The sequence below is a fragment of the Haliotis rufescens genome, unplaced genomic scaffold (assembly GCF_023055435.1).
Source record: "Haliotis rufescens isolate VD_foot unplaced genomic scaffold, xgHalRufe1.0.p SCAF_12, whole genome shotgun sequence".
Lineage (NCBI taxonomy): Eukaryota > Metazoa > Mollusca > Gastropoda > Lepetellida > Haliotidae > Haliotis > Haliotis rufescens.
The window spans coordinates 15,348,055-15,374,185 of NW_025963802.1; the positions used below are offsets into that span (position 1 = coordinate 15,348,055).

The 26,131-nt window shown below is 41.4% G+C and overlaps 1 protein-coding gene across 1 annotated transcript in view; it reads right to left on the bottom strand.

The window, feature by feature from the left end:
• LOC124146085 (guanine nucleotide-binding protein subunit alpha-11-like) overlaps positions 1-24,825 on the bottom strand; it is a 169,632-nt gene extending 144,807 nt beyond the window's left edge. The window contains exon 1 of the mRNA XM_046516160.2: positions 24,635-24,825. The gene's annotated coding sequence lies outside the window, so the exon portion shown is untranslated. The remainder of the gene's footprint in view (positions 1-24,634) is intronic.
• Between the last annotated feature and the right edge of the window lie 1,306 nt (positions 24,826-26,131).

The window sequence follows — 26,131 nt, forward strand, 5'->3', positions numbered from 1 at the left end:
TTGTATTGTGTGAACATAGAAGTAAACCAAATGTCAGCCAAGATATCAGATTGAATGTAGACATATACACATTTGGTGTTGTATGTGTAACTAATATCGATCTAGCCGGTGATATACAGCCATTAAATTCCCACCTGTCTTACATGGGTAAGGCCGTCAAATGATAAAAGCGACGAAACCCATTTTCCATAATCATAAGAAATCTCATATATGCAATTCAGACTGTACCACAAACTTCCAATTTCTTGTGCCGTTGAAGATATATCTGTAGTCACCACGTTCAGTGGGAGTGCCCAGTGGATTAAAATCCTCTCAAATCCATCCTCCAATCATGTTATATCTCACTCTTCATTCACGTCATGAACTTCATAATATCCAACCTCCAGCAGTCATGTCATATCTCATCCTTCATTCACACCAAGAACTTCATCATATAAAACCTCCAGTCATGTCATATCTCATCCTTCATTCACACCAAGAACTTCATCATATAAAACCTCCAGTCATGTCATATCTCATCCTTCATTCACACCAAGAACTTCATCATATAAAACCTCCAGTCATGTCATATCTCACCCTTCATTCACACCAAGAACTTCATCATATCCAACCTCTAGTCATGTCATATTTCATCCTTCATTCACACCAAGAACTTCATCATATAAAACCTCCAGTCATGTTATATCTCAACCTTCATTCACGTCAAGAACTTTATCATATCCAACCTCCAGCAGTCATGTAATATCTCAACCTTCATTCACACCAAGAACTTCATCATATCCAACCTCCAGCAGTCATGTTATATCTCATCCTTCATTCACACCAAGAACTTCACCATATCAAACCTCAAGTCATGTCATATCTCACCCTTCATTCACACCAAGAACTTCATCATATCCAACCTCTAGTCATGTCATATTTCATCCTTCATTCACACCAAGAACTTCATCATATAAAACCTCCAGTCATGTTATATCTCAACCTTCATTCACGTCAAGAACTTTATCATATCCAACCTCCAGCAGTCATGTTATATCTCATCCTTCATTCACACCAAGAACTTCACCATATCAAACCTCAAGTCATGTCATATCTCACCCTTCATTCACACCAAGAACTTCATCATATCCAACCTCTAGTCATGTCATATTTCATCCTTCATTCACACCAAGAACTTCATCATATAAAACCTCCAGTCATGTTATATCTCAACCTTCATTCACGTCAAGAACTTTATCATATCCAACCTCCAGCAGTCATGTAATATCTCATCCTTCATTCACACCAAGAAATTCACCATATCAAACCTCAAGTCATGTCATATCTCACCCTTCATTCACACCAAGAACTTCATCATATCCAACCTCTAGTCATGTCATATTTCATCCTTCATTCACACCAAGAACTTCATCATATAAAACCTCCAGTCATGTTATATCTCAACCTTCATTCACGTCAAGAACTTTATCATATCCAACCTCCAGCAGTCATGTAATATCTCATCCTTCATTCACACCAAGAACTTCACCATATCAAACCTCAAGTCATGTCATATCTCACCCTTCATTCACACCAAGAACTTCATCATATCCAACCTCAAGTCATGTCATATCTCACCCTACATTCACAACAAGAACTTCATCATATCCAACCTCTAGTCATGTCATATTTCACCCTACATTCACGCCAAGCACTTCATCATATCCAACCTCCAGTCATGTAATATTTCACCCTACATTCACGCCAAGCACTTCATCATATCCAACCTCCAGTCATGTAATATCTCACCCTTCATTCACGTCAAGAACTTCATCACATCCAACCTCCAGTCATGTAATATCTCACCCTTCATTCACGTCAAGAACTTCATCACATCCAACCTCCAGTCATGTAATATCTCACCCTTCATTCACGTCAAGAACTTCATCACATCCAACCTCCAGTCATGTAATATCTCACCCTACATTCACGCCAAGCACTTCATCATATCCAACCTCCAGTCATGTAATATCTCACCCTTCATTCACGTCAAGAACTTCATCACATCCAACCTCCAGTCATGTAATATCTCACCCTTCATTCACGTCAAGAACTTCATCATATCCAACCTCCAGTCATGTAATATCTCACCCTTCATTCACGTCAAGAACTTCATCACATCCAACCTCCAGTCATGTAATATCTCACCCTACATTCACGCCAAGCACTTCATCATATCCAACCTCCAGTCATGTAATATCTCACCCTTCATTCACGTCAAGAACTTCATCACATCCAACCTCCAGTCATGTAATATCTCACCCTTCATTCACGCCAAGCACTTCATCACATCCAACCTCCAGTCATGTAATATCTCACCCTTCATTCACGTCAAGAACTTCATCATTTCGAACCTCCAGTCATATTATATCAACCCATCATTCACGTCAAGAACTTCATCATATCCAACCTCCAGCCATGTAATATCTCACCCTTCATTCACGTCAAGAACTTCATCATATCCAACCTCCAATCATGTTATATCTCACTCTTTATACACGTCAAGAACTTCATCATTTCGAACCTCCAGTCATATTATATCAACCCATCATTCACGTCAAGAACTTCATCACATCCAACCTCCAGCCATGTAATATCTCACCCTTCATTCACGTCAAGAACTTCATCATATCCAACCTCCAGTCACGTTATATCTCACTCTTTATACACGTCAAGAACTTCATCATATCCAACCTCCAGCCATGTTATATCAACCCTTCATTCACGCCAAGAACTTCATCATATCCAACCTCCAGTCATGTACTATCTCACCCTTCATTCAAGTCGAGAACTTCATCACATCCAACCTCCAACCATAGTATATGACGTACCACCAAGTTCTAAAAAACATTGCCCATTGCACTTCTGCAAGTCCTCACTGTCCCGAGGTACCGCACTGTATGAGGTTCTTCTTTCAACCCGTGAACAAGATGGTACTTAATGTCCCCTTGACCCTTAAGTCACTCAGTTGCCATAGAAACATCCGTCACGTCTGGTGACAGAGCAATCCGCCATGCTGCCCTACACGCACTCCGTGAGAAGCAGACGGAGAATAGTGCAGGAAGGGGACAGTTCCGGAAATCAAAGAATTACGTCGTGCACAATTTGGAAACTGTTTGAAATCTGAAGACATGATCAAGTCAGATGTAAGGAATGCCTGCAGGATATGGGGTCGGAACTGTAGCTTCGTGAGATAACGGGCGCCGATCGATTGCGTCTGAGGTGTTTTAACAGGAGAACATAGTGGGTTTGGGGACAGTCTTGCCAACGGATACAGCATTTGCAGTTCTGAAATATTTCTTGAACACAAATGATTATAACATTAACACTCTAGTAGATAATTAACGTTACATTGATGAAACGGTTATAGTATCATCTATTGAATTGATATTTCAGTGTATATATATGTATCTCTGAAATGTACACATGGTCAAGGCAATGAGGTTCTCTCGCTCTCTCTCTCTCTCTCTCTCTCTCTCTCTCTCTCTCTCTCTCTCTCTCTCTCTCTCTCTCTCTCTCTCTCACTCCTCTCTATAAAATAATATGACTTGACATTACATCAACACGGCATGAATTTTCCATGCCGCAGTTTAACACGAATACCCTACTCAGACACATTCATTATACTGACTCCGAGCCGACCAGTCCTTGTTTTAGCCCCTTAATGCCGAGCGCCAGACAAGATAACAACAAGTACCATCTTTTAACGTATATTGGTATGACGCGGTCGGGGATCGAACCATCGACCTCCCGCTCATCCAGAGTGAGTGAGTGAGTAAGGTTTTACCCCGCTTTTAGCAATATTCCAGCAATATCACGGCGGGGGACACCAGGAATGGGCTTCTCACAATGTACCCATGTCGGGAATCGAACCCGGGTCTTCGGCGTGACGAGCGAACGCTTTAACCACTAGGCTACCCGACCGCCCCCGCTCATCCAGAGACGGTGAATAAAACAGAAGATGTTTGTGGGGATCTGATGTCTATGGTCGCTATAGCCAAGGATAGAGACTTCTGACAATAACATTACAATCAAATGATCATTTGTTCTTTTTTTAGAAAAGTAACTTCAGAAGAATAATAGATTTTCCTTTGGGAAATCACCCATCTTATGAAGCTCTATGAATAGACATAGCAGTTATTGCAGTTCGGTTATTGTTCGAGAATCGTTGCCTATGGCGGTAATAGGATATCTAAAAAGCAACCTCATCATTAAATAAGCACCCAAAAGTAAAAAGTAACGATCGCCTACACGTTTTACAACGCTTGACAATTGACTGCGACGACTTGAGATATCCATGCTTACAATTGATAGAATGATTAAACTGAGCAAGTATTTTACTTGTGTTATCAATGTCAGAGTGATCTGTAGCTGATAAGTGTGAATTGGGCTAACAATGCAGCACAATCAACCATGTACTACTAGTACTACTACTACAAATAATAATAATAATAATAATAATAATAACGACGACGATGATGATGATGATGGTGGTGATGATGATGATGATGATGATTATGATGATGATGATAATAATACCAATATTAATACTACTAATACGAATAAGAAAGTGCATAATCATCATGCGCCAAATCCACACCCTAGAACATGTTCAAAGCCATACATTATTACCCCCAGTCAATGGATAACTGTGCAATTGATTTTAATCCTCAGCTCCCTGGGGAATATAGATCCAAAGCTGCCTATGAGGCGCTAGAAGGTTCACAGTCAAATTACTATATTATCCTATCGGGTACCCATTCACTGCCAGATGAAACACTGTGAGCATGCGATCCCCTGTTTCAGTCTACCTTAAAGACAAGAATGTGGTTTTATACACCGACCCTTCCTTTTACTCGCTAAAGTTACGACTCTTACCGTAGCACTACTCTTGGTAATCGGATCCCGTTACTCAAACTGATCTTAGCGCTACAACTAACCCCTAAACTATAATACAGACATCGGAAAGCCTCAGCGGAAAGTCTGCTTTGTGAAACGAGTCTCTGGTCAAAGGACAGCGATTGCTTTCAATGGTAGCCTTGACAATGTCATGTTATAATGTCATACGCATGGGGTGACGTCACGGCAAATTCTGACAACACTATCAAAAAGAAAGCCACGACGTTATGTTGCGATGGGTTTTCAAAGAGCAGCCAGGTTGAACCGAAGAGAAGACATCCAATCATATTGAACAGAAGGTCCACAGTGATCAATAGACTTCCAGGAAAGTGATATTTTCTTTCAGAGCGAATACAGAAAACAATATTGCCTTGGATCTTTGTTCCCGGAGGGTAATATTAGAAGCGTATGAATGAACGAGCTGACGACATAACGGGGGCTATTGGCGCGTAGACCCAGGGGTATGATGATGGTGGCAGCAGTCAATGTGGTTTAGACATTTGGCGAGCTCCTGGTGTGAAATAATATACCTACGAAGACATGGATTAGACAGAAGGGCATGTTTGCTAGACAGTTTGGGGCATGAAACTGTCAGCGTTGTTATTTAGAGACAGTGTACGTCAGTGATGTCGGAAAAAGAAAAACATACGAAACTGATCTGACATAATCTCCAAAATGACCAGGACAGATAGACCAGCACAGACCAGAATTTGTTTATTGAAGCGTTTCTCACAGTGAATTTTGGGCTGAAGGGCGTTTTATTCTACCGTATGGTGTCACCACTGTGAATTCAATGACATCCGTTGACGTGCGTCAAATCTTCAAATTGCCATTACAATTAAGAATTGATGTCAATATGTTTGCGTTTATGGAGGTAAAGACGTAAAAAGACAGTGTGCACACTGCGTAAATCTGCATTGTTATGCAAAGTGTGCACACATGGTATACGTTAATACCTCTATAAACGAAAAATAATTAATACGTAAACAATAATACTTTCACAGACTGCCATTATGTATTTGTATTTGAACATTTTACAATTTATTTATCTGTGTTTGAACTACACTGTAACCTCATTGACAGGATGTTACCTTATAGTCATGGCAGAATCCTTATCGGCACTGTGGTCTAAAATCGCTTATCTAGAACTCCTGACAACTCGATCTGTTTTCAATATTCTGCAGGTCTTCGAGTTAACGAGGTTTCCCTGCATGTTTTTCTTCCTGATTCAGACATGGAGCCATCACAGACAATATCGGTGATACTTGGCATTGGACACCGAAACACTAATGTCTCAGAGATGACGACCGTAGCTAAAATGTCATCAAGTACCCTATGTCTGAAACTCGATGTAAGGCAAGGTCAAGGACGGTATGACATGCGTAAAAGCATTGCCCTTCAAGGAGCAGTTAAGCCAAGGTCAAGTTAAGGTAAAGGTCATGTGCATTAAAATGAACATGCTTTTTAACCATTTGCATGTCAGTAACGTTTTGAATTTGAATCAAATCTTTAATTTTACCATGAATTTGGAAAATAGGCGATACTGATTGGTCAATCAGAGGTTTCAAAACACATCTACCACCGCTGATTTAGACGTCCGTGTCACAGCAAACGCTAATATGAATAGAAAGTACTTCTTTCTAAAGCATTTTCGGAGCAGTCGGGCCTTGTGCACGTGGTTAAAGCGTTCACTCGTCACGCCGAAGATCCGGGTTCGATTCCCGACATGGGTACAATGTGTGTGTCCCCCGCCGTGATATTGCTGAAATATTGCTAAAAGCGGCGTAAAAGCGTACTCACTCACTTAAGCATTTTCGGAAGGCGTTTTCAAATAAGGACATGCATACTTTACTTACTTTACATGCATTTAGGTTACTTGTAGGCATGTATGACAATACATTTTGAGCAGAAAATGGGACAGAAATTGAAAAACAGGGTGTATGTCAAGTTTTAGGGATATCATTTTGTCATGGAATTTTCCGCTTTTCCATAACGTCGTGTCTTTGCTTCACAATCAGCCGCGTGACTTCATAATAGTGACAAGCGGTTTAGAACGAAACCTTGCATGGCTTGTTTAGTATTCTTGAGGGTACGCACTTCATGTTGGCTAATCAAATAGCTGTGCTACACACTTTCAGCGCCTATCATATATGCGAGTGAGGTATTAAGATGTGAACAAAACTATGTTTGAGCACGCACAGCGCCATACTTCGCGCAAAGGCTATCGTGGGCGTTTCTTCAATTCAGACGACACCCACTCAACACACTGCTGCTTCACTTAATATATTTGCAGACATCAGCTTGCGTTTTATTTTTGGTGATAGAATTGAGATAAAAATGTGTTTGTTTGTTGTTTAGCGCCGCACCCAGGCATATTCCAGCTGTGTGACGGCGGTTTGTAAATAGTAGAATCTGGACCAGACCATTCAGTGACTGACATCATGAGCATCGATCTACACAAATTGGATACGATGACGTGCATCAACCAAGTCATCGAGCCCGACAACTCGATCCCCTTTGTCGCCTCTTACGACAAGCAGGGGTTGGTGAAGACCAATTGTAACCCGGAGTAAGAGTCGAGCTACAAATACTGTGTTTTCAACGTAAAATTAGATTACTGTACCTGTTGATATTGCAGTGTTAAATTGGATTTGGAAACGAACGCGCAGTCACTTAGGTCTACGAGTATACCTGTCTCCGAATGTACCAACCGTGTTTCCCATTTCGCCCTTGACACACATAGGTGGCGCCGAAATTCGCTGTGCAGAGTTGCGTCCTTTGGGCACGCTAGAAACCTATTGACGTGGGTTCGAAACCCGGTTCGCCCCGATTACGTTTCTTGGTTTGTTAGCACCATACCCGAGCTCGCGCGTTTCACCGAAGAAGAAAACGTCTAAGACCTATATCACTTCGGGCTTTCCTTCCACAGTGATATAACTGGAATATTGATCCAGAATAACTATTTACAAGAATAAAGTGCCAAATACAAGGTACCGATCACTCGGCTGATTCTCTGTTGGTCTGTACCCTGAACATTAAATTCATTACCTACCATAAATAATCATCTTCAAAGCCTTGACGTGTTCTATTCCACGTGTATTTTGAAGATCTGATTAACAAGGAAAAGATTAGAAGACGTTCAGACGCATGCGCTCTTTAGATGTTTCCACTCAATGAACAATCCTGAGGAAAAGGGAATAAAAGACAACGAAATAATGAAGATCCCAACGAAGTGTTTCTTCAAGATAATCAGTTTTTGTCATACCCTCTTTAATTAGATGCGGATGTTTATGGGCTTTCTTCAGTTGGGAAAAAAACATCCTCACCTTATCTTCTTTGTAAATTAATTTCATTTCTTTGAATTGTTCCCAAATACAAACGGATTTTCCGAACTTCCGTTAAAAGGTTAATAAACGTTACATCAAAAGCACATTTCGTTGCCATGGAAACAAAATTGAAACCGAAATAGAAAACACGTTGTGAAATCTAGATATTACAAGGCCTACACAAACGCGTTCATCGGGTCACCGGTTCTTTATGGATGGCGACTACAGAAATGTCAAGTTGTTTGTTTTAGTGACTTGCAGCGAAATTAGGGTTACTCGGTGAGAGAAAAAACGACCTTTTCAATTTGAAATACATCTTACACAGGAAACATCCATCTTCAATAACAGTCTGATGATATGTGTATCTCAATTCTACCATGACTTGATAAAAACGCGAACGCTATGGTTTCAGCAAATATATAAAGTAAAGCGGTTGAGTCGAGTGTTTTGAGAGGGTTGTCGATCGGAATCACGGATTCAGCGACAATAGTGTTTCAACATAATATGCTGCAAATTATTACTCGCTCTTTGAAGATACCTCTGTTTACTAAAAATAAGCTGGTATTACAGAGTGTTTAAAACCAAACCGCGTACATATGTATTGCCGGAACTTGTTATATAGACAAATTCTCAACATTGCTTGGCTCTTTAATGACATGCGTGTTAATGCGTAAAGAGATGGTAGATCACTGTGAAGAGTTTATGCATACTCGATGACCCCCAGCATAACTGTTGCTAGGATGACGTCACAGGGCACTGTTTCGTCGGTGTATCTTGCAACACTATTCACAGGATGCGTCTTAGGGTATTGTGACGTGTTTGTAAACTCTTTGCTGACTTCTAAAGGTGGGCCGTTGTATGGTATCATATTAACACGTGTCAAAATTAAATTATATATAAAGGTCCATGTTAACGATCAAATGTAAATGATTGGTTTAGTTTGATCAAATAATATTTAAACAGTTATATACAGCAAGTAAATAAAATACTAAACTCATTCCCTTGAAATACATTTTGTATATTCAAGGACCGGCTTTGTTTCATCGCCATACTTCATACAAACGTATGTAGCCCAGCAACTTCGTAAACTAACGTGAAGTGGCCACCTCTAAAGAGTGAGTGAGTTGGTTTTAACGCCGCTTTTAACAGTATTACAGTTATAACGCTGCGTGTCAGCTAAATGTGGGATGAAAGCCCGAAGTGATGCAGGTCTCAGACGTTTACCACTTCGGTGAAACCCACGAGCACGAGTATGGTGCTGACAAAGCTAGAAACATAATCGAGGCGAACCGGGATTCGAACCCACAATCATAGGTTTCTGGCGTGCCCAAGGGACTCAACTCTGCACAGCGAATCGCGGCGCCTTTGACGACTGGGCAGTGCCCCCGGGAGATTGGACATTGTCGTGTAACATTCCCCCCCCCCCCCCCCCCCCCCCCCCCACACACACACACACACACCTCTGAAGAAATTTAAGCAAGCCTTTGAAGTATCCGTACTAAACCACACATCTACATTTTGGTCATACAATTATTGAGAAGTGCAAATCGAGAATGACAGAGGTAGAAGTACTCTTCTATCAATATTAATATTAGCCTCCGCGCTGATGAGGTCGTCACATCAGCTGCAGCTGTTTCAATCAGAGGTTGCGTTTGTAATTTGATACCTCTGATTGACCAATCAGAATCGAGTAATTTCCACATTCATGGCAGAATTGATTTCTAGACCCCTTGGGGCACAACTAATGTGATAATTGGTCGCCTCCTTCAACATGTACTAGGGTTGTGAGGAGACTATATGGTTTTATACCCCTCTGACTTGTGTGCTAAGAAATGACTTAAAGGGGAACTGTGGCCCTAGTTATTGAGCCCAATCCTTGTCTGAGACTGACATTTGTGACTAGTACATTGTGGGAAATTTAAATGTGGTGTCATTAGGGTTACATAGTAATTAGACCCGTGAAGATCCGGGGTAGAATGGGTCTTTAGCAACCCTTGCTTGTCGTAAGCGGCGACTAACGGGATCGGGTGGTCAGGCTCACTGACTTTGTTGATGCATGTCATTGTATCCCAGTTGCGTAGATAGATGCTCGTGATATCAATCACTTGATTGTCTGGTCCAGACTCAATTATTTACAGACCGCCGTCATATAGCTGGAATATTGATGAGTGCGGCGTTAAGCAACAAACAAACAAACAAAAATAATGATTTAATTCAGTGCTATTTATCATAATACTTAGGTTATCAGACAAATTAAGTAGTGTTTGAACGATTTGTGTCAACTTTGTTGTGGCTAATAGTTGTCAGGAGCCTCGGTCGCCGTAAAAACGTGAGTCACAGATACAAAAGAGCAGTGAGAGGAGTTTAAGATTAAAAACAATTTTACAATGAACAGACAATGGACTGTTACAACTTTGTATGGTATGCCTGTATCACAAACTCGGGGGCTGAAAAGTTCTAAATCTAACTACGACGAAGTGTGTCAGTTGCAAACTATTTTTCACCATAGTCCCTCCGAGGTCCACATACTACTGTCAGCGATACCGGAGTTCCTGGTTCCCACGGGTGTAGAAGTCTTCCTACTGGTGGTGTAAAAAGTCCTCCCGGCAGAAATGTCGTTATGATCCTTTACGTAGTGCTAGCTAGACAGTTCTTTCTTCAAATTTGGTAAGAGGTGGTAATCTGACGGAGCCAAATCTGGTGAACACGAAGGATATTTAAGGCCGCAGTCTTGCATATCAGCCATGGCGACACATGTCCATTGTCCTGGTGGAACAACACATCGTCAGTTACGGTTTCTCGATGGTTAACCTTGATATGCTAACGCCGTTGCCTTAGCAGATTAGCAAATTATTGGCCATTAATGGCCTGACCTTACCTGTATGATTCTAGCTGAAGAAGCTTTGTCTTTTTCGGAGGAGGGGACATTAGAGATTTCCACAGCTTGATTGATGTTTAGTGGTGATCCCATCTCATCCAAGGTTACAAATTATTCTACAAAATCAGCTCGGCCTGCCTCAGAACTTCGTAAGTTCTCACGAGTGGTGTTTGACCTGCAGCGTTTCTGATCAGGATTCAGAAGCTTTGGAACCCACCGCTCTGGAACCTTTGTCATACCCAGTTCATTCCTCAGAATGTCCTCAACTCTCTCATAAGAGATCCCTACTGTATTGCCTATATGACACGTGGAGGGTCGTCGATTATCCATAATTGTATAGATTACTGTATTTTATAACCATTTTCCTTAGTGGTGTAAGTTTAAGGTCATCCTGATCTTGGATCAAATTCGAGGATCTCTCCCCTTCTCGAACTCTGCTGCCACCTCTTTACAGTGACGAGAGAAGGAACATCATTCCCTAAAGTTGACACCATTTCCGCATGGATGACTGTTGGACTATGCCCATTCAGTTGGAGATACTTGTTGACAGCGAGGCACTCTCCCACAAAAGCAGTGAGAGGAGAATAAAATTACAATAATTTTTTACAATGAACAGACACTCTACTGTTACAACTTTGATATGTGTATGGTAAGCATTGTCTTACAGACTCCACTGGTGATGTGGCATCAAGGGTAGAGTAAATTAACAAAAGTTTAGTACACAACTGTTTCCATTTTCATCAACAGAGAATACCTAGAATTACTCTGATGCCTTCAGTGATATACTGCCTGGTTGTGTATTTGGTTCAAATTTGGTATGCTACTTAATACATGCAAACTGTTAAGCGGGAGCTACACATCCTTTGTAGTTATTCTCAGAACATGTCAATCACCCGACGTATGTCTTCATCTTTAGCTAGGTCATCATATATAACATCATCACTTGTTGTCTGGTCAAGCAATGTTGCTGGGGTCCCCGTGAGGCAAGTCTCACGCTCTAAATCGGTATATACCCTTTGGCGATGTAACAGATAAATAAAATACACAAAATACATTAATGTCGTGTGTACCAAGCGTACATGTACCTATCAACCGACTTATTTTAGCGTCTTTCTACAACGCCTGCCACGTTGCTATGCAGCCCTACCATCAGAAGTGATCGATAGAGGCAAAATCCCAGTCTTCATTCAATGTGTTAGTCACACTGATTTACATGTGATTTATATAAATATCTGATTTTGGATCGATTTTATGGTTATCTAAACTCCGGCAGAACAATCCTATTTCTCCTAAACAGCAGCTACAATCACGCCAAAATACAAAACAATATGTCTTTGATATTTATGAGCTTTGATATTTGCAGTATTAATGTATTCAGTTTTTGAAGTAAAGACTGAATGTTAACAGTAACATGTTTTTTTTATATTTCAACAATGTTCTTGCCAACGTTGGAATGATAGTATCGCTTTCAAAGCCACACACAGACCGTTGGCGTGTTGCCTACTGACAATACTGTTACGGCGGTATGGATTAAGGCTCTGCATTCGTTCAGGAAATACCCAAGTACCTCGGTTAAACCCCATCCACAACCTCCTGGAACAGCCTCTATCGCCATATGGTCTTCCACATTCCACAAGGTGCTGTCTTCACAAATCCTCCACAGGTGAAATAAATTGCACGGTTATTCCATGCGTTAAGGTAAGTATTACATACACTGAGCATCCCTCGTAATAGTGTTCACCTTCATGTGAAGACATGTTCCCTAATTAAAAGCTGCCGTTGCAGGTGGATGGCTTTGATTAACGCTTACTGTTTTTGGTATATTGAATTTCATATTCAATTATTGAACAACCTTCACATCGGGTAAATAAAGCACAAATATGCTTAGTCGGGTTCCATGGCGTTCCTTGTTCAGCCTACATGCTAAACCGTAGCAATATCAATTACTGCCGAGGGAGCCTCTATTTGATTTCTATGGGGGATTGGAAGACTTTGTAAATGAATAGCGTGTACAGAAGTAAAGCCAAAACGAATAGTTTGTTGGCAGTGGTGAAAATAAGGAATATTTTGTTTTTGTGTAAAATACCCAAACGTCATTTGTTTGTGTGTTAATGGTGAAAATAAATAGATTGTTTTTATGGTGATCATTAAATAAATAGTTTGTTGGTTACAACTGGGAAAACAATAGCTTGTTCTAAAACATAAAACACACACACACACACACACACGCGCGCGCGCACACACACACACACACACACACACACACACACACACACACACACACACAAATGAAATTAAAGCTCCCTCCTTAATTTTTCGTGTGGCATAGTTGTGTACACCTTTGAAAAGTAAAATGTTTTGACATACTTGAGGTTGGTTCTTTTTTTAGATTTCTGACTTTTCGGATGACTAGGTTCCGTATTTTCGCAAGAGAATATTGCGAAATATATCCCTGAAACAGATTTTTATTTTTATGTCCCCATGGATACCAGTTGTGCTTTACTCCTTGATGATCTGTTTCTTAATGCATATAAATTGGAATCTGCTAAGATTGACAAAATCAAAACATGGAAATTCAGATATCTCGTACATCTGATATCGTTCAATGATTGTCAAATATTCCCTTTCACTGATTTACCGAACCTGAATAAACGAGACCAGTGAAAAAATACATAATATGTTTCATATTTAGATCGATGCAAACATATTCAGCGTGACAAAAACTCTCCACAATTATTTTAATTGTATGACACGATGGATGACTTAAACTTTTCAGTATTGAGGTTCTGATTTATGTCGAGCAATATTCGTGCCATTCATGTCTACATTTCACATCTTTTGACATACAATGAGGCATGCTCTTTCTACGAAGGTTTCAAAGGCTCTTGGTCAAAGGTTATTTGATCAGGGAGACAACATTCAAGGCGTTAGTATGGAGGGACATTTAGTATCATCCCTAATTGACAGTGATTCATAAACACATGAACCTGCTTGGAATCGTACAATTTTACAGATTTCTTATGATTTACCCTTAGACATGCACAATTGGACAGGTATATATTTTAATAGGGCAGTTTCTATTCCAAACTATTTGAAACTTCTGGTTATAATCAATGAGGTTTAACACTTGTTATCGACATTTAGATGTATTCTTGGATACAAATTATATCTTGAAAAAACAAACATTGTTATGGAGTGAGGCTTTGAGTGAATTGGATTAAACGCCGCTTTGAACAGCTTTTCGGATATATCACGGCGTGTCAGCTTGATGTTGGGGGAAAGGCCAAAGTGACTGCTCGTAGACGTTCTTAGAGAAGGGTTCTTTCATGGATGTCACGGTTTGTCGCACACAACATTGATTGATAGAGTGAAGAATATTGAGGTGGCCATTCTAGATCCCCCGACGTAGTATCCACATCCTTGACATACACATAGGAACTAGCTATCACGACGGTATAGTTTGTAATAATAATAATAATAATAATAATAATAATATGATGGTGGTGATGATAATGATGATAAATGTAGAATCTGCAATGAATTTAATGAGACTGCCCAACACATTGTCAGTGGGTGCCTAGCTTTTGCACAAACACAGTATCTTAATTAGCGACATGATGCCTTGGAGTGGCTCGATCTTATTATTAACGCTTGTGTTTTGGACACAGAGCTCCATCCATGGTACGACCCAGAATATGTAGAGGGCGTCATGGAAAATGATAAATACAAAATTCTTTGGAATAGGCCCGTGTACAGCCTAAGACTAATCTAGGCCAACAAACCCGATCTTGTCCTTTTTGATATTTCCAATCAAATCATTTATGTCATTGGATTTTCTATCCTTTTTGACACAAATATAATTGACATGATTCAACATGGCAAAATAATGCGGACCTCGCTTTCGAAATGTCACGCTTGCATCCCAAGTTGTTCGACTCCCCATTGTTCTTGGTGCCTTAGGTTTGGTGCCTCCCAATCTGTTGACTGACAATGGGAGAGTACCCGAGTTTGCTACCAGGAACACAGCTCTTCTGACAAGCTGGGTAATGCAGAAGGCTGCAGTGTTGGGAGTCTTCACATTCTTCGAAAAGTTCTAGGTGGGTTTGACTAGGCAGCGCTTCCTGGGAGAAGTCCCATTCGCTGTCTGGGCTGCGTGTAGATGGGCAAGGCCCTGAGCTGATGATGAGCCTAACCAGCCTGACTGTGCCAGGATCACCCAAACCCTCTTTGCTGCATTTATTATTTTTAATCTGTAAATAATAATAATAATAATAAAATATAAAAAACGACGACGACTATGATGATGATGGCTACAAATGAAGCACTAAATGGTCACGCGATGCATGCAATACAAGTGCAATAATCATGAACGCGACGTTAAACCCCATATAACCTCATGACGTATATGAAGACCTCGCGTCAGACAGGGTTACATGTACGTGTATTTCGGTGTCTGTCAGAGGTGTTGTGCTGCTCCATCTGGTGCTGCCCTTGACTAGCCGACGTCTAGACACTGTAATTAGGAGCTGATGAGAAACTGAGCTATTTTCTTCGAGTAATTTGAGTTAACAAGTATTATGGCTTGACCGAACTGGCTTGTAGACCTTGATGTATGACGTCGTTTCCAGGGAGTGAGTGAATATTGTTTTGTTCCGGGTGTGGCAACATTGCATCCATAACACCAGGAATAGTCTTCACTCAATGTGCTCACGTAAAGACTTAAACATAGGTATCAGCTCCGGTAGCAGATCGGTTCCTAACTAATCTCACATGACCAAAATAAATGTTTTTAATCTTTTGATTTTCTGTACTGTACGAAAATTCCGTTGATATGTGATTTCACAAAGCTGAGGTTTTGTATTATTTTTCAAGAAACACGAAATAAAAATAATCTTATTCTTGATTTGATACGTTTTCTGTTAGGGCCATTTCCATTTGCATTGATGTTCGCATGCAGGAAGTATACAATAACATGTTGTTTGACGCCGCACTCAGCAATATTCCAGCTATATGTCTGTAAATAATCGAGTCTGGACAAGACAATTGAGTGATTGACATCATAAGCATCGATCTACGCAGTTGAGATACGATTTCATGCATCAGCGAGCCTGACCACCCGATCCCTTTAGTCGCCTCTTCCGAAAAAATAGGATGATGAAGACAACTCTACACATACACACAATGTCTTACTCAATATCCAAGCTTCGGCGTTTTTCCACTTTTATCAACTCTTGTTGATATATTTGATATCAAAAGACACTCGGGTGAGATTCTCTATATACGTCTGTTTTACCATGATAACAATGGAATCCTAGAGTGAGTGTGTGAATGAGTTGGTTTAACGCCGCTTTTAACAGTTTTCCAGTTATATCAAGGCGTGTCACCTTAATGTGGGAGGAAAGCTCGAAGTGATGCAGGTCTCAGACGTTTACCACTTCGGTGAAACCCACGGGCACGGGTATGGTGCTGACAAACCTAGAAACAAAATCGGGGCGAACCGGGATTCGAACCCACAATCATAGGTTTCTGGCATGCCCAAGGGACGCAACTCTGTACAGCGAATCGCTGCGCCTTAGACGACTGGGCCACCCGTGCCCCCGGAATACAAGGTTGGACATTGTCGTGTAACATTGTCGCAGTATCGCAGATTATTTTTGACACTTTTGCTCGCTTTTATAAGGGCGACAACGCAACAATGTCCCTTCTGGGATTCTAAAGTCAACAATGGGAACTCCCATAAACATATACATGTACATGGCGCGTGGCAAATAACATGTATCCAAATGTTGCCTCCCACTCATTAACGATGTTTTTTGTGTGAATCTGTGTTAATGATTGTTTTATTGATCGAGACTATTGTATTTATCTTGTGTGATTGGACGGACGTGACCAGGTACCCATGGCGACCACTTTTATTTGACCAGGTGATGGCCTGTGTCCGGTATCATCCACACGAATGAGCAAACATCATCCCGTCTATCATCGTCTTGTCGACTGGCCGCTATTCTCTCTAGATACCGGCTGCACGCTTGAGTTGAAATATGAAAACTATCGAATTGACGAATTCACTGACCTGAAATAGATGGATTACAGTCGTGTAGTTTCGAATGTGCCCGCTAGGGTCTTGTAATTGCTTCCGATTATCTCTGGTTTTATTGTATGAACCCGATCTAGATTTTATTGCATCAAACGGCATCACATTAGACTGTTTGATCAAACAATAGACAACAATCGACAGGCTGGAATAGTATTGAGGTCTCTATGATGGTATGATTTGGTTATTTGCATTAATTGAAACCGTCAGAAAACATTACCCGCCGACCGCCGACCGCCGTGGACAACAACGCGCATGCTCAGTGCGTGCTCACTCGAAGTACTATTGTCCCACGACTGTTTTACAATACTACGCGATAAGCACGCGAGTGAGCGAGGGCATTGCCCACCAGATATTCACAATCAGGCTTAACGTAATAACATCGTTGCACATTATTCACAGAAGGGCAAAAACAAATTGACAAGATAAACATGCAAGCAGATTATTTAGTGAGTAAGTCAATGAGATATTTTTTTCGCCGCCTTTGCCAACACTACTGCAAAAGCAATGGAGGAGACAAAAGCGTTTTTGGAATTTAGTCTTTGGTAACCCTCGATTATTCAGTGTATGCTATCTCCATTTTAGTAATTATTATTATTATTATTTTATTTATTTTTTACATTATTATTATTATTATTATTATTATTATTATTATTATTATTATTATTACCAAATAAATATGGACCATTTGGCCAGAAATTTTCGTTTCGGAAGTGACCTCATCATTATTGTTCTATTATCAACATATAGCACCGCATTTCTTCTCGTCTATTATTAACTTCATGTTATTCGAATTAGGCTCAAAACGAAGCTACAGATGTTTCCATGGAAATTTTAATGATAAATTGAGATATGACACCCTGGATAATTGGGGACAGCCTTCGGTATGGATCCATAACAGCTCCGCTGTCATAAGTGTGAGTGAGTAAGAGCGAGTAGTGACTTTGGTTTAATGCCGCTTTGAACATCATTACAGATAAATCACGCTTTCCAGATTAAGAAGGTTTCGTTGAAAATACATATGACCATGTGGATTCTCAGAAATGTAAAGGATTTGCTTGAACTTTTACAATCTCAGAAAAGTTCTGTCAAAACATTTCATTTTTCAACTTTGTACACCACAATCCCACACGACAAACGTAATGAAAAACGTCATGCCTTGATGCATGGGGTATTTTAAAGTCACTTAACTATATGGCAAGAGGGATTACTTTAACGTTGCAATAGTCCCAGTTAATCTTTGTTGACCAAAATGACGTCCAATGCGATTCCCTATTTTGACTTGTACCAAATGTTCCCTTCTTTGTTCAGGTAAAAAATTAACTTGCCTTTGCATGTATTGGTGACAGGTGTCACTGGTTGGGCATGATACGCTTACCTTTTAGCGAACACCTGGTGTCATCACTATTTGATAGGGATACAAAGCACATGCTTGGGATACAAGGGATACAATCGTACAATGGGCTCTGATTTTTGCAGAGATTTCATATGATCATGGAAAGGTTTTTGTCTCTTTTATCAACATACATGTGATAGATACTATATATACCAGAATAGATGTAACACAGCTGGTTCATATAATATATAACTTTGTCTCCCATTCCCCACTGATTGGTTTCAGCTTCTGTATTCTCTTCCGGATACACCCCACTAAACCCACAATGTCTATTTCGATGATGATGGCTCGTTCATTATTTAAATGTAATCTAAATGCGACGAAAGTAGATCCTTCACAATAGCGTATCTCATAGAACCGTAATTAACAGATGTGAAAATAGTCGGAAAACGCGCGGAAATAAGCTGTAATCTATAAGGTAGCTCAGTAGGGCGCAATGTGCGGGACTATTTCGACAGCTTTGTATTACAGCGTCTGAACAAACTTAGCCCTACGCACGCAATATCAATTTATACACACGGACAGTGTGGAGAATAAGTTATTAAAGTCATATGTTGACGCAATATGATAAAAGTATTGCCGTGTTCTCCACGTGGGGTTGATAGCGTGAACATCGGTCGACTGTGACCAGGATTGCACACTATATCAACAACGACTTGACTTGTGAGTGTGGTGAATGAGGTAAAATAGTAATATCGCAGCTGTCTGTAGTCAGTAATATCGCAGCTGTCTGTGGTCAATCATATTACAGATGTCTGTAGTCAGTAATATTACAGCTATCTGTAGTCAGTAATATCACAGCTGTCTGTGGTCAGAAATATAACAGCTGTCTGTGGTCAGTGATATCACAGCTGTCCGTAGTCAGTAATAACACATGTACAGCTGTCTGTAGTCAGTAATATCACAGCTGTCTGTAGTCAGTAATATAACAGCTGCCTGTAGTCAGTAATATCACAGCTGTCTGTAGTCAGTAATAACACAGCTGCCTGTAGTCAGTCATGTCACAGCTGTCTGTAGTCAGTAATAACACAGCTGTCTGTAGTCAGTCATGTCACAGCTGTCTGTAGTCAGTAATAACACAGCTGCCTGTAGTCAGCTGCATCATGATAGTCTGTCCCCACTTGGTATTTTGTTTTACCACAGGGGCCGTTATATCAGAACCATATCACATACAGATGATTCGTCAAATAAACTTTGAATAAAGTGCCGGCAACACAGACCTGAATTCCAGACTTAGATAGTAGAACATTATACGATCGACCAACTTTAGGAACATTTCTGATGGACACATGTATTTTCTTTTCCTGTTGGTGCATTGGTTGGTTTGTTGTTAAACGCCGCACTCAGCAACATTCCAGCTATATGACGGCGGTTTGTCAGTAATCGAGTCTGGACCAGACAGTCCAATGATTGATATCATGAGCATCGTTCCACGCAATTGGGATCGATGACATGCTTCAACCAAGTCAGTTAGTCTGACCACCCGATACCGTTTGTTTGTTGTTTAACGCCGCACTCCAACATTGCAGCTATATGATCTGTAAATAATCGAGAGGGGACCAGACAATCCAGTGATTGATATCATCAGCATCGACCCACGCAATTGGGATACGATGACATGCATCAACCAAGTCAGCGAGCCTGACCACCCGATCCCGTAAGTCGCCTCTTACGACAAGCATAGTCGCTTTTTACGGCAAGCATGGGTTGCTGAAGACCTATTCTACCCGGATCTTGACGGGTCTGTTGGTGCATACGCATGGATACACATATGGTTTGGAGCAGGTAACAGTCGTATCACATGTTCAACACATCTGAGTGAGTCATGTGCAATTACGCACATTCTTCAACTACATTTTAGTCGTTTTACTCCAACACAAAAGTCTGAGGAGTTCCCAGTCTGATACTGGCCGCCTCCGTGGTCTTGTGGTAGAGCGTCCGCCCGGAGAGCGGAAGGTCCGGGGTTCGATCCCCGGCCGCGTCATACCAAAAGACGTTAAAAGATGGTACTTGTTGTTACCCTGTCTGGCGCTCGGCATTAAAGGGCTGAAACAAGGACTGGTCGGCTCGGAGTCAGTATACTGTGTCTGAGTGGGGTATTCATGTTAAACTGCGGCATGGTATCTCAGTGAGCTAGCACTATAAATCGGCATCAGTCCGGACTAGTACAAGCAGCAACAAACACACACACACGTGCATGCACGTCGCTATATAAGTGCAATAATCTTGGACGCGACGTTAAACCCAATTTCACCTCACCTCACCTCACCTCCTAGTCTGATACTTCCCACATACGGCTATCAAATAAGCAAAGCCCGTGAGTATGAAATGGAGCTATCAGTCAAAGGGCATTCAGATATTACACTGTCACCGCGTGTGAGCGTCTGCTCAGTGCCCACCTTCAGCTATCAAGTGGACGGACATATGAGAGTAGAGTCCAATGCCATCTGTACTTCCGGTACTGGTCCACACAACATCGCGACACCGACGGCGATAATTACGCTAAGTATAACCTGACCACCGATGTCTTTGATAATACCCATGATAAAACCACACAGACAACTCCACTGCTGTGTCCAGGAAGCCATATCCGGCGTCTGGCAACGACATCAGCACTTCCATCGGTGGCGATTTGTCGTGAACGCGTAAATTGGGCTCGTGAGGAAACCAATTAGCAACAACAGGCCTAAAACATAAAGTTCTCGTAACCCTGTTTGGCAGACTTCATCAATAAAGGATGTTCGGATGTTATAGTGGATTTATATAACAATCCTATTACATAATGCATCCTTTCTACAATGTACTGGTTTGACTGAAGTTGGACGGGAGTTGATTAATTAAATGTGATTGAAGTCCTCGCAATGCCAGTTTGCTGAGCTATTAATCTACATGGATACAAGGGCAATACACTTGGTGTTCTCAGCAGTAAAACACATCGCTGCACAAAAGCGCTATCCTCCGTCCCGTCATCGCAATAGGGTCAATACAGAGGTCACAGTCACACTGTCCTCCATACAGTCCCTGGAAATATGACAATACGGAGGGTGTACTGTCCCAGAAACACTACGTTTTATACAACCTCTAAAACACGACAATATAGAGTTTACCGTCACAGAAACACAACGCTCTATACAACCTCTAAAACACGAAAATATAGAGTTTACCGTCACAGAAACACAACGCTCTATACAACCTCTAAAACACGACAATATAGAGTTTACCGTCACAGAAACACAACGCTCTATACAACCTCTAAAACACGACAATATAGAGTTTACCGTCACAGAAACACAACGCTCTATACAACCTCTAAAACACGACAATATAGAGTTTACCGTCACAGAAACACAACGCTCTATACAACCTCTAAAACACGACAATATAGAGTTTACCGTCACAGAAACACAACGCTCTATACAACCTCTAAAACACGACAATATAGAGTTTACCGTCAAAGAAACACAACGCTCTATACAACCTCTAAAACACGACAATATAGAGTTTACCGTCACAGAAACACCACGCTCTATACAACCTCTAAAACACGACAATATAGAGTTTACCGTCACAGAAACACAACGCTCTATACAACCTCTAAAACACGACAATATATAGTTTACCGTCACAGAAACACAACGCTCTATACAACCTCTAAAACAGGACAATATAGAGTTTACCGTCACAGAAACACAACGCTCTATACAATCTCTGAAAACATGACAATATATAGTATACCGCCACAGAGACGCTACGTTCTATACAATCTCTGCAACGATGACAATATAAAGGCTATACTGTCCTGGAAACAACATAATCTATACAATCCCTGCAACCCTGGCGATATAGAGGCTATATTGTCACAGAAACACTAAGCTCTTTACAATCACTGCAACTATGACGACATAGAGGCTATACCGTTACAGAAACACTACGCTCTATGAAATCACTGCAACCCTGGCGATATAGAGGCTATACCGTTACAGAAACATTACGCTCTATGCAATCACTGCAACCCTGGCGATATAGAGGCTATGTTCACAGAAACACTGCGTTCCATACATCACTGCAACCATGACGACATACAGGCTATACCGTTACAGAAACACTACGCTCGATACAATATCTGCAACCATGACAATATAGAGGATATATTGTCTCAGAAACACTACGCTCTTTGCAATCACTGCAACCATGACGATATAGAGGCTATATTGTCACAGAAACACTACGCTCCATACAGTATCTGCAACCATGACGATATAGCGGCTATACCGTTACAGAAACATTACGCTCTATGCAATCACTGCAACCATGACGATATAGAGGCTATACCGTTACAGAAACATTACGCTCCATACAGTATCTGCAACCCTGACGATATAGAGGCTATATTGTCACAGAAACATTACGCTCTATGCAATCACTGCAACCATGACGATATAGAGGCTATACCGTTACAGAAACACTACGCTCTATGCAATCACTGCAACCCTGACGATATAGAGGCTATATTGTCACAGAAACACTACGCTCTATGCAATCACTGCAACCATGACGATATAGAGGCTATACCGTTACAGAAACACTACGCTCGATACAATATCTGCAACCAGTCCTACATTATGCATTGGTGAACTACTGTCACAGTGTGCACGCCTGTGTTGCCAAGTTATTGTTACCTGCTATATCTCAACAACACGTAAAGTTCCGGGTTGGAATTGGTCTTCAGCATGCTTGTCGTTTGAGGTGACTAATGAGATCGGCTTGTCAGGCTCGCTGACCTGGTTGATGCATGTTATCGTATCCCAATTGCGTAGATCGATGCTCAGGATATCAATCACTGGATTGTCTGGTCCCGACTCGATTATTTACCGCCGGCATACAGCTGGAATACTGCTGAATGTGGCGTTAAACAAACAAACAAACAAACTATGTCTCAACAAAGCACTCTTGACAGTGAGTTGCCAATGTGTCTATTTGTGTCACTACATGTGACAAACTGAAATAATTCTCCGCAGAAAAATAAGGAATCTTCTAAACGAAGATATACCAATTCGCCGAACACAGCATCATGTTTTAATTCAGTATTTATGTATCGTTGTCGGTGCAGGGGACGCTGCTTCCCAAATCTCGTACACCCGTGTCACATGACCAGCGCCGGCCCCTGGACATGATACATAAGGACGAAGTGTCCGAAGGGTACTTTGTCCGGGTAATTTGTTTTCAGTCAGTGAGTATGGTTTTACGCGCTTTTAGCAATATTCCAGCAATATCGCGAGTGTGTTAGTGGGGGGGGGGGGGGGGGGGGGGGGGGGGGGAGGGCATCAGAATGGGCTTCACACATTGTACCCATGTCGGGAATCGAACCCGGGTCTTCGGCGTGACGAGCGAACGCTTTATCCACTAGGCTACCCGACCGTCCCTAATTTGTTTTCACCACGAATGAATAACATTATATATCAAGACGATGTAATGAAATATATGTCACGCACTAAACCCAACAGAGTAACTTGCAGTACCTCATACCTGTAAATCTGATTATGCACATATGTATGCCTTTTCAAAGTTCACTGCAAAATGTACACATGATGTGTACGAGTGATCAAGATGTCTTGTACCTTCAAAAACATACCTCATCAACAGCCATATTCAAAGTTCCTGACATCTCCTTAACTTAAGCGTGTTGACAATATTGGGAAAACCATAAAAGAGTGAAAAGAGAATAAGTAATCTAGTTCAAGGTTTCCAAAATATTTAGAATGTAAACAGAGTTCGTGTTCAATGTCTTCCCGAGACTGAGTTCCCCCACACAACCTCGAGCACCCGTCATGCCGTGCGCGGGAAATGTCCCATACTGATGACGTCACACTGTCACCAAGACGCGACTCGGCTAACATAAAGCTCCTTCCTTACAAAAGTAAAACAAAAAGCTGTGTCATGTGTCAAACATAAACACCCTGTCATCTCAACACGAATTCCTAAAGACAACATTTTACACCTACCTTTCTCGGCTGATTTCGAATAAAATTCCTCCACCAACACCCGAGCGGCCGAATACTATCCTCGCCGCCTATAGTCCTATAGGCCACGGGGAAGAGTAAGTTAATTTATACACCCAAGTTTGTGCAAGTATCGGCATTACTTGAATCCGTCAGTGTGGCGAAGAAGCGGCTTGCACTCCGCCAATCAATAGCCAATAGCTGCCACCAACCGACCTTCACCTTCCCGGCAGCAGCAGGAGTTAGCGGGTCCATGCATGTCCGACTAACACAGGCAGTCTAGAGCTATGCCAATCCTATTAACATCGTCTGAACGTCTTTGGCCCCCCTAAAACCCCCTAATGCAATCTGAGGGGACATCCGTCACTGCCTGCCTCACCAACATCGGCGACAGAGGGGACACCGACATTGGTGACATGGTGGTGGCATCCCAGCTGGTAACCACGGGGACTTGTCCATTTGGCGCATGTCCATTTGGTGGCTAATAGACAAGAGGATTTCTTAATTTTCTTGTCTGTTAAACCGATTAAAACCAGGAAAAACAAATCACTGTCGGAACTAAGCCATTTGGGCTGATAAATTGTTACAAGTAATTAAGTATGTGGGTTTTAGTAATGCACCCATGTAAGCTTATTAACGCTTATTGTCCGTTAAGACCGTCTACTGACATCCTACTGAGCAGGGGGACAATCTCAGGCTCGCAGATTCCATCCAAAAATCCGATTTAACATTTAATTTCTTACGCTCGACGGGAAATATTTGAGAGCAGGCCACATGTCTCCATCACTAGGGTGTCTCACTGCTTGGAGGAGTGGGCTTCTGTGGCTGAATATAGCACTAAGCGCTCCTTGTTCATGTCTGTCTGAACCGTCTGTAATCGTTAATCTGATAATAAGTGGAATATATGTTTCCTGGGAACAGTTTTAATAATTGATGTATTATAAGCCTTATCTTCCCCTTTCAAAATATATAATGGTTTATTGTAAGTTTCATTTTATGAGATTTTAATTTGCCTCTGGTAGATGAACATTATGAGAACGTGTAAGCTGCACTGGTTTGACATGTACTGTGTAAGAAACGGCCTGAAAACAATGCACATTACGGAAAGAGAGTCTTCTGTTACCTCATTGAAGTGACCGCCTCGGTGGTCCAGTGGGTAGAGTGTCTGTCCGGAGAGGGGAAGGTCTGTGGTTCGATTCCTGGCCGCGTCATATCAAAAGACTTTAAAAGATGGTACTTGTTGTTACCCTGCCTGGCATTCGGTTTATTTGGATCAAACACAGATTAGTCGGCTCGGAGTCCAGTATACTGTGTGTGTGAGTGGGATATTCTGGTTAAAGTGTGGCATCGTATCTTAGGTGTCCAGCACTATAAAACACACACACACACACACACACACACACACACACACACACACACACACACACACACACACACACACACACACACACACCCTTGTTGCATTGTAAACCAGCGACACTGCCTACCCCCTATTTGAAT